Source organism: Sciurus carolinensis, chromosome 3 (genome assembly GCF_902686445.1).
Source record: "Sciurus carolinensis chromosome 3, mSciCar1.2, whole genome shotgun sequence".
In the NCBI taxonomy this organism is placed as follows: domain Eukaryota; kingdom Metazoa; phylum Chordata; class Mammalia; order Rodentia; family Sciuridae; genus Sciurus; species Sciurus carolinensis.
In genome coordinates this window covers 108,608,321-108,626,621 of record NC_062215.1, presented here as the reverse complement: position 1 = coordinate 108,626,621, position 18,301 = coordinate 108,608,321, and the positions used below count along the sequence as shown (strand labels likewise).

General features: G+C 37.7%; 1 long non-coding RNA gene across 1 annotated transcript; it reads right to left on the bottom strand.

The window, feature by feature from the left end:
- Positions 1–1,445: 1,445 nt before the first annotated feature.
- LOC124980450 (uncharacterized) lies at positions 1,446–18,187 on the bottom strand. The gene is made up of 4 exons (XR_007107802.1): positions 17,920–18,187; positions 17,233–17,314; positions 9,116–9,147; positions 1,446–1,541 (listed from the first exon to the last, which is right to left on the bottom strand). It is a non-coding gene; the product is annotated as an uncharacterized LOC124980450 (long non-coding RNA).
- Between the last annotated feature and the right edge of the window lie 114 nt (positions 18,188–18,301).

Genomic DNA, 18,301 nt, shown 5'->3' with positions numbered 1-18,301 from the left:
AAGGGCTGGTGGCAGCTGCAAGTTGGTGTGTGACACATTGAGTAGTCATATTTCTCTTCTCTGTGGCCCTCCAAAGCCCTTTCCAACATAACTTTTCCCCATCTGTTCTCGTTTGCACTGCATAATAGGGGACAGGTTTTGGAACTTGGGATTCAAAAAAAAAAAAAAAAAAAAAAAAATTAAGAGAAAATAAAAATGAGATGGAATTTGAGTAGAAAGAAACTCACTGGCTTCCTCCCCCCTTCCTCAGTTGCTGGGATCATTACCAGAGTATTAAATTGATCAAGTTTTCAGTCTAGTTGATTCTCTTTATGTAGTAGTGGAAAAATGTGTGAGAGAGCATCTTAAAATCTCTTTAACTGTCTGCGTAGCCCTAAGAGAGACAGCATGGCGGAGTCATTAGCAGATCAGCCTTGCCCCGTATCTGACAAAGTTTTCCATATTTGCTTAGAAGCGCTGATAAGTTACCCTAATTGTCTCCTGCCTAAAGTTCTTCATCTATAAAATGGATGCCTGATGGGATTTTCAGAATATTTAGAAAGAGGATTTTCCAAAGTGCCATAAGCTTACCTCTGTGCATGCATGAATGATTTTGGAAATGATAGGAATATCTTTAAATTTTGACAGTAATAAATGTATTCTAATATGTAATAGAGAAAACAACCTGCCCATAGCCCAACATACCCCCAATTTCACAGGTATTTTTTCTTAGAATGAAGTTAAACTAGGCATTAAGTTTAAAAGTGAACATACTTGATGAAGAACATTCAGTAAATAATAAATGTGAATATGGCAAAACAAAATGAGTACAAGAGTGTTGCTTAGAAAGCAAGTGGAGCAGAGCAGAGATTCTTCTGTTCTTTCCTTATGTTTTTTGAAAAACTTTATAGTGTATGGGCCTCAAATTCCCAGTGTAGGGTTAATTACGATCCTTGGGTCATGGTGCCCAATCATCTTTGTATGGTAGGGGTTTATGATCCTTTTTGGATCACAGACCTCTTTGAGAATCTGATGAAAGTTGTGGGAAAATGTTTATTACCATATACAAACTTTTGTAGAATTTCTGGGTTTTTATGCCCATTTGGCATCCATTTGTGAACTCCTGGAGGTTTGGGGAGCTTATATTGAAGGTGATATCCACTTGTTTCTCTGCTTTCTTGAGATCCTAGGTTAATGGTCAACCTGTTAGGGCATATCTTCTATATTTTTGCAAGGCACACCCTCTTCCCTCACTGCAAGCCCAGAGGAAACCACCCAGCCTGCTGCCTATGAGTATGTATGTGGTACAGCAAATATTTACTTCTCCACTTAGCCCCATCACGACTTTTTAAAAAATATAAATACTTCAATTATTTCTGTAGTTGGGACCTATTGTGTTTACCAGCTCAACTCCTTGTCCCTTGGGAGTTGCAGCTTCCCACCCCAACAAAGTGGTACCTTTGAGAGCTGCCATTCCTCACCGGCCTGTTTCCAACTGGTCCAGAGACAGGAAACTGCCCTAAGTGAGACCAATCATCATCTCTCCGCTTTCCACTGCAGAACTTGGAAAGAGAAGTACATGACAGAAAACTCAGGAGAGAGGTCTTATTTGTTAAATCTGAAGAGAAGAGTGCCAGGTGCACATGGGGTTTCTATAAATGTCTCTGATGATATTGATTTCTTCCGCAGACTTCTGTGGAGCTGAAAAAAATTTTTATTTTATTTATTTATTTATTATTATTTTTTTGATACTGGGGATCAGACCTAGGGGTGTTTTACCACAGAGCTACATCTTTTATTTTGAGACAGAGTCCTACTAAATTGCTGAGAGTCTCACTAAATTGCTGAAGGGTGAAATTCTTTTCCTCCTGCCTCTGCCTCCCGAGTTTCTGTGATTACAGGCATTTGCTAATAAGCCTGACTGGAGCTGAAAATGTTTTTGGTATTCTCTTCTGAATCTACCACCATGATTCTCCACCTTTTCCTTCATATAACTATTTATTTATTTAGATACCAGGTATTGAACTCAGGGTACTTAACTGTTGAGCCACATCTCTAGTCAATTTTTTATATTTTATTTAGGGACAGAGTTTTGCAAAGTTGCTGATGCTGACTTTGAACTTGCCATCCTCCTGACTCAGCCTCCCCAGCTGATGGGATTATAGGCATGTGTCACTGTACCCAGCATACCCAGTTATTTATAAGAAAGGTAGGAAAAATGTCAATCAGAAGAATAATGGTAACTCCCAGGATTGTGGAATGTACTGTACCACTGAATGTACTGTACCACCCCGTTGTAGGTAATGTGTATGTTCTCAGGTAATGTTCTCAGCTCCTTCAGAAGCAGGCAGAATTGTCTACTCTGCTTTATAGACAAGCAAACTTATAGAATCAGAAAGTGCTGGAACCAGTATACAGATCCAAGACTACCTTATTCCATGTCCGGCAACTATTTCCTCTTTTACATTTTTTAGTAGGTAATTTATTCACAAAGTCTTTAGCTCTGTTCAAAACAGTAAAACATCTTGCCCTGTCGTTTGCTTCCTGTAATTTCCATGCCTTCACCCCATCTCTGAGAATTTTGCCCAATTATGTTAGCCAATATAGATTGTATTTTACATTTACTCCTTTTTTTTTTTTTTTTTTTTTTTTTTGGTATTGGGGATTGAACCCACGGGGCACTTAATGACTGAGTCACATTCCCAGCCCTTTTTATTTTTTATTTTGCGATAGACTTCACTAAGTTGTTCAGGCCTCACTAAGTTGCTGAGGCTGACTTTGAACATGCGATTCTTCTGCCTCAGCCTCCAGAGTTGCTGGGATTACATACAGGAATGTGCCACTGTGCCCAGCTTGCTTCCTTCTCTTTTAACTGAAATGGTAGTATACAATCCAGTTTTGTGTCCTTGCAGTAATTTTTTTTAATTTACCAATATTTTGAGGAGCTTAGTTCATACAAATACATTAGGAACTTCCATATTATTATTTTTAAAAGCTTTATATTATTCCACTGTAAGGATGTATCATAATTTAGCAACTCAGTATACTATTGCTGGACATTTAGTGTTTTTTCATTCTTTGCTTTTCTATACAGTACTGCAATGCAAACCTTGTACATGCATCATTTTATAATCAGGTAAGGATGGGGGAGAAAATATTCTTTGAATAGAATTGCAAGGTCAAAGTGTATGTATATTTATAATTTTACAAGAAAAAGTCAAATTGCTCTCTGCAGACCACCAGCCACTTTGACTAAAATGTATGAGAATAACTTGAAGTATTCTTGATGATTTCTACCCTCACAGCTTAAAGACTTATCCTCTTGCTGGTATGGTGGTGGTGCATGCCTGTAATCCCAGCAACTGGGGAAGCTGAGACAGGAGGATCTAGGTCAATCTCAGCAATTCAGCATGAGGCCCTCAACAACTTAGTGAGACCCTGTCTCAAAAAAAAAAAAAAAAAAGGTGGTGATGTAGCTGTAGTATCTCGGTGGTAAAGTGCCCCTGGGTTCATCCCCAGTAGAAAGAAAAAATTTTTAAAAAGTCTTATCTTCTTTCAAGTTGCTTTACTAAAAAGAAAAACAAAAGGCTTATATTTAGTTTCCTTCTCCCTCTCCTTTTCCCCCATGAACACAGAGATAGACTTTTTTCTGTTGTGCATTTCCTCCTACTTTCCTTAGAGCTCCCTCTAACTTCCAAAGGAGACTAGGAGGATAAATGGTTTAAGGGCTTGTCTGGTACACTGTCAGCAAGTCAGTTCTGCTTAATCACTCAACCAACAAACAGATGGTTGCTCTCCAAGTCATATACACTGAGCCTTTTTGGGGGGTTTCCAACAACATCTCCCTGCTCCCCTCTCCCATTGGTCCCTCCCACCAGCCACTGTCAGGGGTCCCCACCACAAAGGTCCCTGCCTCCAAACTTCCTAATGGTTTCCACCCATTACATCTTTGCCCACCACCCCCATGTATTCTTCACATTCTTTGAAGGTTAATGACCTTATGAAAATCTAAATCAGTCCCTCTTCAGGAAGTGGAAAAAATCCCTTGGAATAACAGAAACAAGTTTTAAAAGAGTTCTTGAGTTTATCTATATTTCAAACTAATTAAAGAAACCATAACATGCAAAAAATTCGAGATGATATAACGAGCAATGACCAAAATCTGATAAGTTTGCATGGATACCATCCCTTATGAACAATCAAAAAAAGCCTAGAAGAAGAACAGAAGCATCACCCACTCTCTCTCCTTCACAAACTCATGTCCCTTCTCCTTTAAGTCATTTTAGAAACCAATTATTTAGAAAAGAACCAGAAGCAGTATCCTTTTTGTAGTAATAAAGCTTTGTTTTCACTGGAACTTAAGTTCAGTTCGGAAACTTTCAAACATGGTTTTAAAGGCTTTTGTGACTCAACTGTTAGTGAATCACACAAAAGGGGCCTTTATTAATAAGCATATTCTGTTCATTACAGAGAAATGAAAGCTTCAGAATAATTCACCAAATGTTTAAAGAGAAAACAAAAACAATGTGGTAAACATATCAGGACTTGATGAGCTGTCTAGGTAATTGGTTGTTTCTGTGCACCTGGTTCCAAAGACAATATTTAATGTGTAATCTGTTTCATTTGCTTGGGGAAGTAAGTGTAACCCTACCCCCTGGATCACATCTGCATTAAAATAAGGGGAGGCAGAGTCTCCTTTTAGTGAGTGGAAATTTATGCACATGAGTTGTCTTTTACATGGAGACAGCAATTATACCCCTAGAAATGCAGTCTGTGGGAGAAAATGACATATTCAAGGCTGGGGAACAAAAGCCTAATGCTAAGGGGACATTAACAAGGTTGGGAACCCCCTCCCAACAATTAACATGATCATTTACAAAATCTGCAATCTATAAAATTATTTTTAAAACATGTTTTTCAAAACAATGTGTTTTTTTTCTCTTCTTTAAAAAAAAAAATCCGTAGCAACCACACAGAATCTGTTAGCTACTCCACCGTAGCAATGTTTTAAAATCTCTTAAGATATGTCTGAAGATTGAAATCAACAAACACCACGGAGTGGCAGGGGACCCTTGGACTAATAGCCTTGTAAGAACAGAAGTGAAAGTGTGTCCAAGAATTGTTCACTTTCATGAGAAAGTTGTGCTTGAAAGTGATAATCCTTAGTCACAAAAAGACTTAAATATATATATATATATATATGTACATATGTAAATGTACATAAATATGTGTGTGTGTGTAAGTAAAAGCCTCTACTAACCCAAACTGCATATTTTAATGATTGTTGAATTTATTGGTTGGCTTTATTAAAGTCTTTTAAAGGACAAAGCTGGAGCCATTGAAATGGATTTAAGTTTTTGCTTCTCCTATCTTTAGAGACTTAAAAAAATGGATAAGGAAGGGGATGTAGTTCAGTGGTAGAGCTGCTTACCTAGCAGTCATGAGGCCCCCAGCACCTTATTTTTAAAAAGAGAGAGCAACTTAGTGAGGCCCTAAGCAACTTAGCAAGACCCTATCTTAAAATAAAAAGGATTGGGGATGTGGCTGGTAGTTAAGCCATGGGTAGATTGTACCATGGATCATCCCTGGTACAAAAAAAAAAAAAAAAAAAAAAAAAAAAAAAAAAAAAAAAAAAAAAAGAGAGAGAGAGAATAAAAGAAAGAAATGGATAGGAAAGGATGTGGATGTGTTTTTGGCCTTCGTTTCCTCTGTGTCCTCTCCACCTTCCTGCTTCCTGGCCAAATAGAAAGGTTTTATTTCACATATCACACTATTTGTATCTCCAACAGAAAACTATATGCCCTGCTTAGCTAAGAGAGAATACAGTAAGTCAATAGAACCTATTATTTGTTTTTGAGTTTTTCCAAGTTTTTAATGCTTACTCTTAATTTTCCGAACAGACATATTTTCAGAATAATTTTATGTGCATAATTTTTTTTGCTTGATTAGTTTTGCTTCAAATTTTAAGTAAAAGCACGAGTACTTTTTATTGATTATGAGACTTGTTTATTTATTTTGGTTTTAGGAAAACTTAAGTTTTTCAATTAATTTTGGCATATTGTCAGAAAGTAGCATCTAGAGAGTAAGTTCAATAGACTAGGTACCAAGAAAAGAAAACCGGGCTGGAAATGTGGCTCAGTGATAGAGCACTTACCCACACATGTCAGGCAGTGGGCTAAATCCCCAGTGCCATATTAAATTTTAGGGTCATATTAAATAATATTATAGTGCCCACAACTGTAATCCCAGCCCTTTGGGGAGGCTGAGCCAAAAAGATCTCAAGTTTGAGGTCAGTCTCAATTTAGCAAAAATTCAAACAATTTAGCAAGATCCTGTCTCAAAATAAAGATAAAAAGGACTGGAGTTGTAGCTTAGAGCCCCTGGGCTCAATCCCCACTACCTAAATAAATAAATAAATAAATAAATAATTTAAAACAAGAAAAATGGAAGAAGAAATGTGTACATTCTAAATCCTAACTGTTGGGAACTACTAGGACTTATAAATAAATATAGAAGAAGATTTTAAAATGTTTCTAATATTTTCTTAATTACCAGAAACTTAGACGACAAAGATTGTAAAATGGTAGTATATATGGGAAAGAGCATGATAGAATTGAATTAGAAGACTTGAATTCTACTTTATATTGATTAATTACTTCTATAGGGAGGATTCACTGGAGACTTTCAAGACTTATTTCTTTAACAGTTGAAAAACTATTAAGATAGAGGTGGAGCCCACAGACATGGTTTCATCTACAAATTATTTCACTCCCATTATCAACATTGTCACAATAACAAAAATGGGTAGAGGAAAAGACAGGGGAGGGCTAACTGGTTTGAATATTAGCAGAGGGGCTGGGGATTTAGTTCAGTTGGTAGAGTGCTTGCCTTGTAAACACGAGGTCCTAGGTTCAATCCTCAGCACCGCCAAAAAAAAAAAAAAAAAAAAAAAAAATATATATATATATATATATATATACATATATATATATATATATTAACAGAGGCATTAAAGACCACCAGTCAAATGCAATGAGTGGTCATTGTCTGGATCTGGATTTGACAAAAGACCTTTCTGAGAAAATATCGGCAATTAAAATCTGATTTGGGGATCAGATAAAACCAAAGAATAATTCATTTTGTTAAGTGTGTTAATGGCATTACGGTTACATAAGAAAATGTGTCTTAGAGATGCTCACTGAAACATTTAGGGATGGAATGACTGAAATGATGGATGGCTGAAATTTACTTCAAAAATACAAGGGAAAAAAAAAAAAAGGAATGGGGAACAGATGAATTCTGTGCTGACCTTGATCAACATTCAGTTGGTGATAGATATGTGGGGTTTACTATACAATTTTTACCTTTCTTTCTCCCTTTCCTTTCTTTCTTTTCTTATGGTACTTAGGATTGAACACAGAAATGGCAAATGCGTGCTACCACTGATTACATTCCCAACCATTTTTACTTTTCAATCTGAAACAGGATCTCACTAAATTACTCAGACTGGCCTTGAACTTCTGATCTTCCCACCTCAGCCTCTCAGGTAGCTGGGATTTGAATATACTTCCTCTCCCCTTCTCTTTGTTCATATTTGAAACTTTTTATTAAGCAGGAACACAAACATCATCAAATCCTTTAAAAAAAAAAAAGATGGAGGTTGTAATAAATTAGTTTTAAAGAAAATTCCATCATTTTATTCCAAAGGCCTAATAATGATGACTGATAAAGCAACTTTTTGCTTTATTTTAAAAACCAAGTAGTATCTAATTAACAGTGTTTTGATTATTAAATTTCTCTGGTACCTGCTATGTAGTGAGCTGAGAATCAAAAGAAAGCAGACAATTTTCTGTGGTAAAACTTCTGATGAACACTTGATTTATCACCAAATCTACACTTGATTTGTCAGCAGGAAACTCTGCACCTTTCTCCAATGGAAAGCTGCTGGCAGCCCTGTGAGAGGTCCTTGGGGCAGCCTCTGCTCTATGCTGTTTCCATCATCAAATTGACTTTCCTGTCTCTTTATACCCAATAGGTTACACGGCATTTTCTATACAGGTCTAATTATGGTCACCATCATCTTTGTCCCTCACTGTATGGACATTTCTTTCCATTCGGAAGAGATTTAGGTGTTTTCATTTTTTGAAACTCCAATTTCTTAGATGTGATCAGTAATATCTTTAGTTGTTAAAGAGTGGGACGTTTATTTCCTTCATTCCAAACTGAATCTCTGTGCTAGAAACGGGAGGATTTGGTAACCTTTTGTACTCTTCAGTAGAACACTAGGAGGTACTGACTCATAGTCAAACTTCGGACTGTTCGTTGGTTTAAAAACTAATGCTTGTCAAAGAGAAAATTAAAGTGAAAATGTTATATTCTTGTACCATTTGGGCCAGGATTAATGTTAATCTGCGTAGGTATGGATAAATTTGGTTGAACACAATTTATCTGGCTACTTAGGAAAACTACAACTTATTTAATGCACTTTTTATGTCATTGGTTGCATATACTACATTATTTTAGAAACTTGGGATGATATTATCTAGCAGTCATTTTATCAAAAGATAAGGACTTTTGATCAGGTGCAGTGGAACATGCTTGTAATTCCAGCTACTTGGGAGGCTGAGACTAGAGGATCACAAGTTAGAGGACAGCCTGGGAAATTCAGCAAAACCCTGTCTCAAAATAAAAAAATAAAAAGGGCTAGAGATGTAGTTCAGTAGTACACTGCTTCTGGGTTTATTCCCAAGTACTACAAAAAATAAACAAGCAAACAAACAAATAAATAATAAAAAAATAAGATTTAAAAAATAAAGAACTTTGCAAGTAGTCTTCTCCCTCATTCCTAGTGATTTTTTCAGTACAATAAAAATGAAAAAAGGTCCTCCAAAAAAGGTAGAAACAATAAACAGAAATCAAGTTAATCTTTTTTCTTTGTTTTACAGCACTGGAAATGGAATCTAGGACCTCATGCATACTTAGCAAGCATTCCACTATGGAGCAATGCTTGCTTAGTCCCAACTTTATCGTTAAAAGTTATTGATAGATTGGAACTTCTATCTGGTCATTCTTCTGCAGAAAAAGGAAAGAAAGAAGAGAAAGAACTCCTAATACTCTTATCAATAAAAATACTAACCTTCCAATAGAGTTACAGGCAAAAGACATTAACTGGAAAGAAAATTAGAAAAATAAAAAATAGTTAATACATTTATGAACAAGGCACATTATCATTAATAATCAAATAAACGCAAACTAAAACAGGTAATACCACCCCCCCCCCCCCTTCCCAGTGCTGGTGAAAGAACCTAGGATCTCACATATGCTAGACAAGTGCTCTACCATGGAGCTACCACCTTATCCTTATCCCCAAGGATAACTTTCAAAATTTTCCAAATAGGCAAGAATAATAAAGGGTATGATGACAAAGACAAGGAAGGACGTGGTGAGGTGAACAAATCACGGGAAAGAGCTCTAATTGCTCAGCAATTGAAAATAAGCTCCAGATTCCCACTTTTAGGAATTTATCCTAGGGAAATAATGAGATGTGGTCAAGAGTTGTTGACTATCCATAGATTTTAACCAAAACCGTACTCTCAAAGAATGTCCAGTGACCTGGGGAAGTATTTATAATACAATTGAGATAAAAGAATCTATGTGTTTTTATATATGATACATGAATATGAATAGAAAAGACCAAGAGGAAATTATCCAAAACATTAAATCTGTTTACACTGGACTGTACAATTAAGTGATTACTTTCTTTGAAGTGCTTTTGTCTATTTCCTCTTCATATTTACTTTCATAGTAAAAATTGTTTTTACTTTCTTTTTTTCTTTCTTTCTTTCTTTTTTTTTTTTTGGTCCACAGCAGTATTACTTTTAATAGCCAAATGTCATCAGGTGATGAATACACAAACAGAATGCCTTACAATGATGTATTTTTCAGCCATAAAAAGGAATGAAGTACTGGTAAATGCCGCAACATGGGTGAACCCTGAAAACATCATGCCATGTGAAAGAAGTCAGACAAGAGAGGTCACACGTATTTCTTTTTTTTTTTTTTTTTTTTTTTTGGGTGCTGGGGATCGAACCCAGGGCCTTGTGCTTGCAAGGCAAGCACTCTACCGACTGAGCTATCTCCCCAACCCCACGTATTTCTAATAGATGTTTATTCTATTAATAACTTTTGTGAAACTTCAAAAATGTAAAATGAGGGGGGAAGTGCTGGGGAGGGATATTGGCCAAATTATATTGTTACATTGTGTATTGTGTGTATGTATGAATATGAAACAAATCTCATCAGCATGTACAACTATAATGCACCAATACGAAATTGTGGGGAGAATATGTAAAACAAGAACAAAAAGCATAAATATGGTAAGAGACTGCTAATGGGTACAGGGTTTCTTTCTGGGATGAGGAAAATGTTTTGACATTGATTTCAAATTATTTACTTATATTTTCTTAGTGTTTATTTTATTGTTTAAAAAATATGATACTGCTGGGCATGGTGATGCATGCCAGTAACCCAGCTCCTTGTGAGGTGGAGGCAGGAGGATCTCAAGTTCAAGGCCAGTCTGGGCAACTTTGTGAGACCCTGTCTCAAATCAAATTAAAACAAACAAACAAACCAAAAAGGCTAGAGAGATAACTCAATGGTAAACCTCCCAGGACTAGGAGAAAAAATTGATTGCAGTGATAGTTGCAAAGTCTGAATATACTAAAAACCATTTAACTGTGTACTTTAAGTGGGTGAGTCATATGGTATGTAAATTTAGCTCAATAAAGTCCTTATAAAAAATAGGGGGTGGAGATTTAGCTTAGTGGTAGAGCGCTTGCCTAATGCCTGTAACCCCAGGTTCAATCCCCGCCCCCCACACAAGAGCATAAAGATCAGCTGTACTGACATCATCCAATATTACCACTGTCAGCATCTGTACATCACCTTCCAAACTCGTTTTCTGTGCATCATACATGCTTGTTTAAAAAAACAAAAATTGAGTCAGATCATGCATGCCATTTTAAAAGATTTTAAAATTACAACGTGTACAATATCATAGTCAGAAAGTAAAATTGGATTGAGTGGTGGCTAGGAGAACCAAGGTCTAGCTCCAGCCTTGCCTAAAATAGTTGCAAGGCCTTGAGGAGACACATGAATTCCAGGGACAAACTTTTCAAGTGTAAAAGGCAGGGTTGGGATTAGATGGGGGCTTTCTTCTTCTGCCATCTAACTTCAGTTCAGTGCCTCCTTGAAGGGGTGGCACAATGAAAATAAATTTGGGTGTAAATATTTGTCGTAGTAAAGACTATCAATAGGGGATTGATAATCTTCAAGATACATTGTTACTTTAATTAAAAAAAAAAAGAGAGCAGAGTGTATATGTAGCATGTTACCATCTGCGTTAAAGCCAAAGAGAATACATGAATACTTTTATATGTCTAGAACATTTCTGTAAGGATACATGGAAGCTGGCATCAATGAGAACTGGGCATTTGGGAAGTAATATAGGTCCTAGACTTTCCCTTTCCTATACAATATATACTTTTGTACTTATATATTACTATTTTTATTTTGGTGCTGGAAAAGCAACCCATGGTCTCTGGCATGCTAAGCAAATATTGTACCATAGTACCACTGAGTTATACCCCATATCTTTTTTTTTAGTGATGCTGGGTATAGAACCCCTGTCCTTGTGTATGCTAGACAATCACTCTAACAATGGTCTATGTCCCCAGCTCTTGTAGCATTGTGTGTGTTCGTTGTGTTACTGAGGATTAAATTTAGGGACTTTACTACTGAGCAACACCCCCAGCCCTTTTAACTCTTTATTTTGAGACAGGGCCCCTGTTTGCCCAGGCTAGCCTCAAACTTGTGTTCCTTCTGCCTCAGCCTCCAAAGTAGCTGGGATTATTGGCATGCTCCCTCATTTTTTTAAACAATAAAATAAATATTAGGGAAAAAATCTTATAAACAAACAAATATAGATGTCTTGGAGGAGTGATAAGTGATATAAATCAAACCTGTCACTCACTTCCTTGCTGAAACCCTTTTAATCATGCCCATGATTTGTGAGACCTGTATGATTTGGCCAGGTCACTTCAATGCTCTTTTGTGGTTTTTGATGAAGTTTCACTCCACTTCACTTAAACTGGTCTTGTGCAAACTCCTCGATATCTAAGGTGAATCTTTATCCTCAGAAAGATCAAATGCAGCCTCAGTCACATCAGATAATTAGCCTTTTAATAATTTCCACTAAGGTTGAGAAATTTCACATCTGAGAGACCTCCAAAATGCAGCCCACCCCTGACTCCAGAGCTGAGGAAAAAGTAGGCTCCATAATCTGAAGTTACTTGTATAAGGTCACACGGCTAGTTCTTCACTATATGTAATTAACCTTAGCAGCTGCTCTCTGGAGTTTCATTCAACAAAAGTAGGTTAATAAAAAGGAAGCCTTTGGATTTTAGATATTGGTGGAATTGGGGCTACATTAGGACTTAGAAAATTAATTTGATTTCTTATCTATGAAAATGTCTTCATGATGCCAGTGCTCAGAGGAACCAACGAGGAAAAGAGGAAAATGGATGTTTCCTAAAACTGAAAATCCGCCATGATGCTGGGTTCTAAACAACCAGTGATGTTTAAAATGTATTTGTTTAATTTGAGGAAGAAATTAATTTGAACTTCCTGAGGGCTTCATAGGGACTTGTTTTAGAAATCCATATATAGACAGTGTAGCTAAATTAACCGTACTTAAGTAAATTAGAAACTCAAGGAGCTCCAGAATGTGAAGACCATGGAAAGGTTCAAGGGCATCTAGCCCTCAAGGTCACAAGGAAGTGGGTCAGAAGGAGCCTCAGAAGCAGGAAAAGAATTACATGCAGGCTCTGAATTATTTTATTTTTTATTTTTCTTTTTGGTACTGGGTATTCAACCCAGGGGTGTTCTACCAGTAAGCTACATCCCTAGCCTTTTTTATTTTGAGACAGAGTTTCACTAAGTTGCTGAGGCTGGCCTGGAACTTGCAATCCTTCTGCCTCAGCCTCTGGGGTTTCTAAAATTAGAGGTGCCCACCACCATGCCTGGTGGACTCTGAATTATTTGGGAAATTTCCTTCTGAAAAACAAAAACAAAAACAAAAGGACTAACAGTAGAGTACAAAAATGCCAAATTTCAATTGCATTCTACACACCCTGCCTGCCAGTTCACAAATATATATCTGTATGTATTCCTCATTAGATTTTTTTCATGACTGTCGGGCCCTTTAAAAGCATGTGCATTTCTATTTTTATAATATTTATTACTTCTGCTTATAAAAGTAATGTTAAAGAACCACTGGAACTGAGACATGTATAAAGAAAAAAATTAGGAGCACACTTCCGCTTTGTGTGGAAGGCTGCATATCCTGTTTGCAAAATGCTTGCTGAACTAAAGCCTTGTTTTGTATCTAAAAAAAAATAAAATAATAAAATAAGGAAAGAAGAAGAAAATAAATCAGCCACAATTCATAAGTAGTGAAGATCCTGACATATTTTCTTGTAGTCTTTTTTCTTTGTGTATATAAGTGAACTTGAGGGATGAATGTGTTTATAAGCGTTTGGAATTGCAATATTACATTTATGTTCAATTTTTTCAATTTGTTTTATTATTGTCATTTCCAAAGTTACTGGATGATTATTATGCTTTTACACAGATCTTTTTTGCGATTGATGATTATTTTTACAGCATAAATTCCTGAAATGGTATTAAAGTGTCAAAGGGTATAAATATTTTTAAGATGTTTGATACATACCACCTAATTGTCTTACAGAAATTGTTATTCCAGTTTATAGTCTCCACAGCACTGTCCTTTGTAAAGTCAATCTTACCAATAGATATGCTCAATTACATGAAATAATTGATGAAATATTATTTTTTTGTTGTTGTTATTGTTGCTTGCTTGTTTTGGTGGTACTATGGATTAAACCCAGGGGCATGGTATCTCTGAGCTACATCAGTCCTTTTTTACTTTGAGACAGGGTTTTGCTAGGTTGCACAAGTTGGCCTGGAACTTGTCATACTCCTGCCTCAGCCTCTGGAGTAGCTGAGATTATAGCCTGTGCCCATGCACCCAGTGCCAATAAGCTCTAGAATGAAATGTACAATTAATGAGTGACTGATACACCTGAAAAGTTTAACTTGAAGATAAACCAATGTCTGTCCTGACAGATTTGTGCCTTTTTAGGGAAAAGGGTGCCAAGCCTGATATGATTTTTAGTGATCCTTTTAGCTTATGATTTTTGTCTTTCACCCCCTACTCTTCTGATCTGGTAAATTGCATCTTCAGAATATGATATTGGTTTTCTGGGGGTCTTAGGATTAGGACTAAATTTCAGACCTCAAGGCCTTTTAATTCATCATTCCCTAAGAATAGTTATGATGCAAATGGGTCAGTTTTTCTCACATTTGAGTAATATGTAGATACCTTTAAAAGGAAAAATAAAAAGTTTATGGAACTTCAGACCTTGGTCCTTATGCTATTTTTATTAAAATATCATTTAAATAAGTTTCATGTTCTTATTGGTACATAAATAGCAAAAAAGACTGTGGGGTCATCGTAGACACTGTTGTAGACATACGTATGATCTAGAATATGCATAATTGTTAATTTCTTTAATGTGGCATTTAAAAAAAAATTGTAGTTTAAGCAAAAGCACAAATTTCATGGATTCATAGAGAACTTGGAGACCACCTCAGAATGTATATCCTGGTTCTAGCTTAACAAAACAGAAACTGGAGACTCTACCATAAAACACATCTAACTATCAAACTTGGCTTTTTTTTTTTTTTTTTAAGTAGTGCTAGGGAATGAACTGGTACCAGGGTCATGTTCATGCATGCCAGGCAAGTGCTCTATCACTGAACAACATTCCCAGGCCTTTTTATTTTATTTTGAGACAAGGTCTCACTAAGTTGCTGAGGCTGACCTCGAACTTGTGATCTTCCTACCTCAGCTTCTGGAGAAAGAGATTATAGGTGTGGGCCTCCAGCAAGTCATGTTTTTTCTAAGCTGTCTGATGCCTACCCAGTCTTCAGTGCTCAACTTCAATGTGAACAATTACTAATGTAAACTAATATGCATATGCTTGGAACTACTACACAACTATGAAATACAAGGTAAACATGAACAAAAGTATAGAACTAATGCTTCAGATAAACCTTATTTGTTGAGACAGATGATGTTGTTTTGCTAAACAAAATTGTCTGCTCATATCCACAAATACCCTATTATTGCCTGCTAGGAAGAGGGTCTTTTGTTTTGTTTTGCATGCCCATTACTGAATGAACAGACATCAGAATTTGTTTATTCTCTCAACCATTAATTTTTATTTTTCTTCAAGAAACTTTTAGAAATTGAACTGTAGCACATCAATCCCTCAGGATTTCCATTAATAACACCAGCTTTAGAACATCCCAACAATCTTTTGAAAGAATTTGTTTTTGGAAGCTGGTAAGTAAAACCAAGCTAATATTTGATTTATGGGTTTTAATACAACAAGTTCTTTCTTTTTTCTTCCCATTGTTAGAGGTCAATCTCAGAGATTTACACATGCTAGCAAGGGCTCTACCACCAAATTACATCCCTAACCCCAAACATCTTCCTTTATTCCATTATGAAATGAAACTTTCACTGGAACCAAAAAGAAATGGCTTAAAAATGAAAACTACTCTGTGTAGTTACTTAAGTATTTTAAATGAAATAATTTTTAAGGATTACAATTTCTATGCTGTCTCATTTGTTGTTTACAGGCCTAAAAATTTAACTATAAAAGAGAAGTGGTGTGCAAAATTTTATAGAATAATTTCCCTCAATTTTTATAAAAAAAAAAATCATACAGGACTCTTAGGTTGTTCAAGACCCTATTTCCTAATAGTTTTTGAGAGCTGTTGACTTTTAGAAATGAACATGTTGATCTGGGCGTAAAGGAGGAGGATATGCAGAAAACAGAAGAGGTGCCAATTCACAATGCAGCAGGCAATTAATTAAGAAGAGTCGTGCTCCTTGAAACATATGATCGAGGAGATCTGAGAATCTTAGAATAACAGAAAATGTGTTTCCTCCAAGTTACTTTACTGGTGTATTTCCCATCAGTTTTAAATCAATGTACTAAATCTTGGGGTAAGGCACTGGTTCTAACAGGGAGCAATTTGCACCCTAGGAGACATCTGTCAATATCTGACTGTCACAGCTAAGGAGGAGTTTGTCCTATTGGCATCTAGTGGATACAGGTTGAGGATACTGCTAACATCTTTCAATGCATAGGGTAGCATGTCAATTATCCAGCCAAAAGTGTCAATTGGGCCAAAGTTGAGAAATCCTGAATTAAGGTGTTAAAGCCTGAAGGCTGTATCCTTGAGTGTGGAGGGATTATAGTATCTTAGTGTATTCTCATGCTTGACACAATCTATGGTAGAAAGTTAAAGCACTACCCAGAATTCTCACTTACAGTGTCCTGGAACACAAGTTAGTCACAGGAGGGTCCTAAGTTAGAGTTTTGCACTGAGCCAGCTACACAATAAGACCATTTCCAAAAACCAAAACCAAAACCAACACCAAAAAACTGCATAAGGAGCAAATGAAAGTAATAGTTCAAAGCATAACAATACTCATCAATTCATTTATTCACTTACTCAGCAAACCTTTATTAAGCACTCACATGTACCATTCTGCTAGGCACATGATGAACACAATCAAACCTGGTTCCTGCCCTCGTGGAGCTTACAGCCTAGAGGGTACTGTAAAGAAGGCTATCAAAAGAGACCAGTTTATTAAAAGAGGACTCTATAAATATATACGATGGAAAAACAGCAGTTTAAAAAGCATTCATGTGTATTCTCATTTGAACTGTACAACCATCTTAGGAGACAGCCTTTAATTCCTTATTAGGTTAAAAGTGTGCACAAGGTCAAAATGGATTTTAAGTAGCAGGGCTGACACTTCAGTCAAGTGACATTGTTATTATTGTTCCATAGGGCAGGAATACATACAGGCAGTCTTCTTTTGATTTGACCTGGAATTTTTCTCCTTATCCCCACCAAACATACATGTATAAAGTCCTTGTCCTTATTAAAAACAAAACAAAACAAAACAAAACAAAAAAACACAAAAAGCCCCCAAACTTCTCCATCTTTTTGTTTACTTAATGCCTGGGGATTTCCCCCGCTAGCTGCTCCTTGTATATATACCCGTTTCTAACTAGATTGTAAACTCCTGACCTGAAGGATCAGATCTTCCATTTCCTTTGCAACCTTTTGCAGTACTGCAGTCACCCAGTAAATGCCCTCTGCATGAATGGACCTGTAGAGATAAAAATATTTTATGGTATTCCCATTTATTGGTGTCATGCTTTTATTTTGCTTTGTGCTAGGGCTATACACTATAGGCTTCTAGAGGGCAGAGAAAATGGCATAGTGCTTCCTTACACTCAGCAGGCACCATGCAAAATTTGATCCTTGCCTGTCTTTTTGATGCTCTGGATAATGCTAGCATACTGGGGTGTTTTTGAGTATCCAAGGATCTGGGCTGTCAGCCTCTCGGCGGTGGGGAATGTTCCTTCCTTTGCATTGTAAACTCCCATGGCGCCTAGGACAGGGCTAGATAACTGCAGAAGCCCACCCCCACTCCCAGATTTATTTTTATTGCTAAGGAAGCCGACAGCGAAAATGGCAAAGGCTTGCATAACCCAGACCTTGCGAGGAAATGAACAAAGTGGAAAGGGATTTGAAGGCAGGTCAGAAATGGCCTGGATGAGAATGTGAAGGTTCTCTCAGAATCCAACCTAAGCTGACAAGCAGGACTCGAGATGCTGGAGGCCCGCAGTTCCCGGGCCCAGGAGGCAGCCCGCCCGCCCGCCGGCCTCGCGCGCCCCCGGGAGCTGTCCAGACGGCCCCGCCCGCGCCTACCTGGGCACTCACCCGCGCCGCGCGGCCTCTCCTCCTCCCACCCCGGCCGCGGGAGCCCGGCTCGGGCCTGCCCCGCCGCCTCCGAGGAGCCCCGCGGGCGGCGCGCTCGCAGCGTCTTCCCCGCCCGGCGGCCAGCCACCGACCGGCTAGACAGCGCCCGGCGCGCCGGGGGCGGCGCGGTCAGGCTCGGCGGGGCTCGGCGGGCTCGCCCCGGGCCGGGCGCCTGCAGGGGGCGCGGGGACGGCCCCGCCCCGCTGCCTTCCCTCTCCCTCCCGGCTCCCTGGATCCGCGCCGGGAGGAAATGATGTGTTGCTGCCTGGTTAATCACAGCTCCAGACACTCATTGGCCGAGCGCTCCGCAGCCACTTCCTCCTCCTCCTCC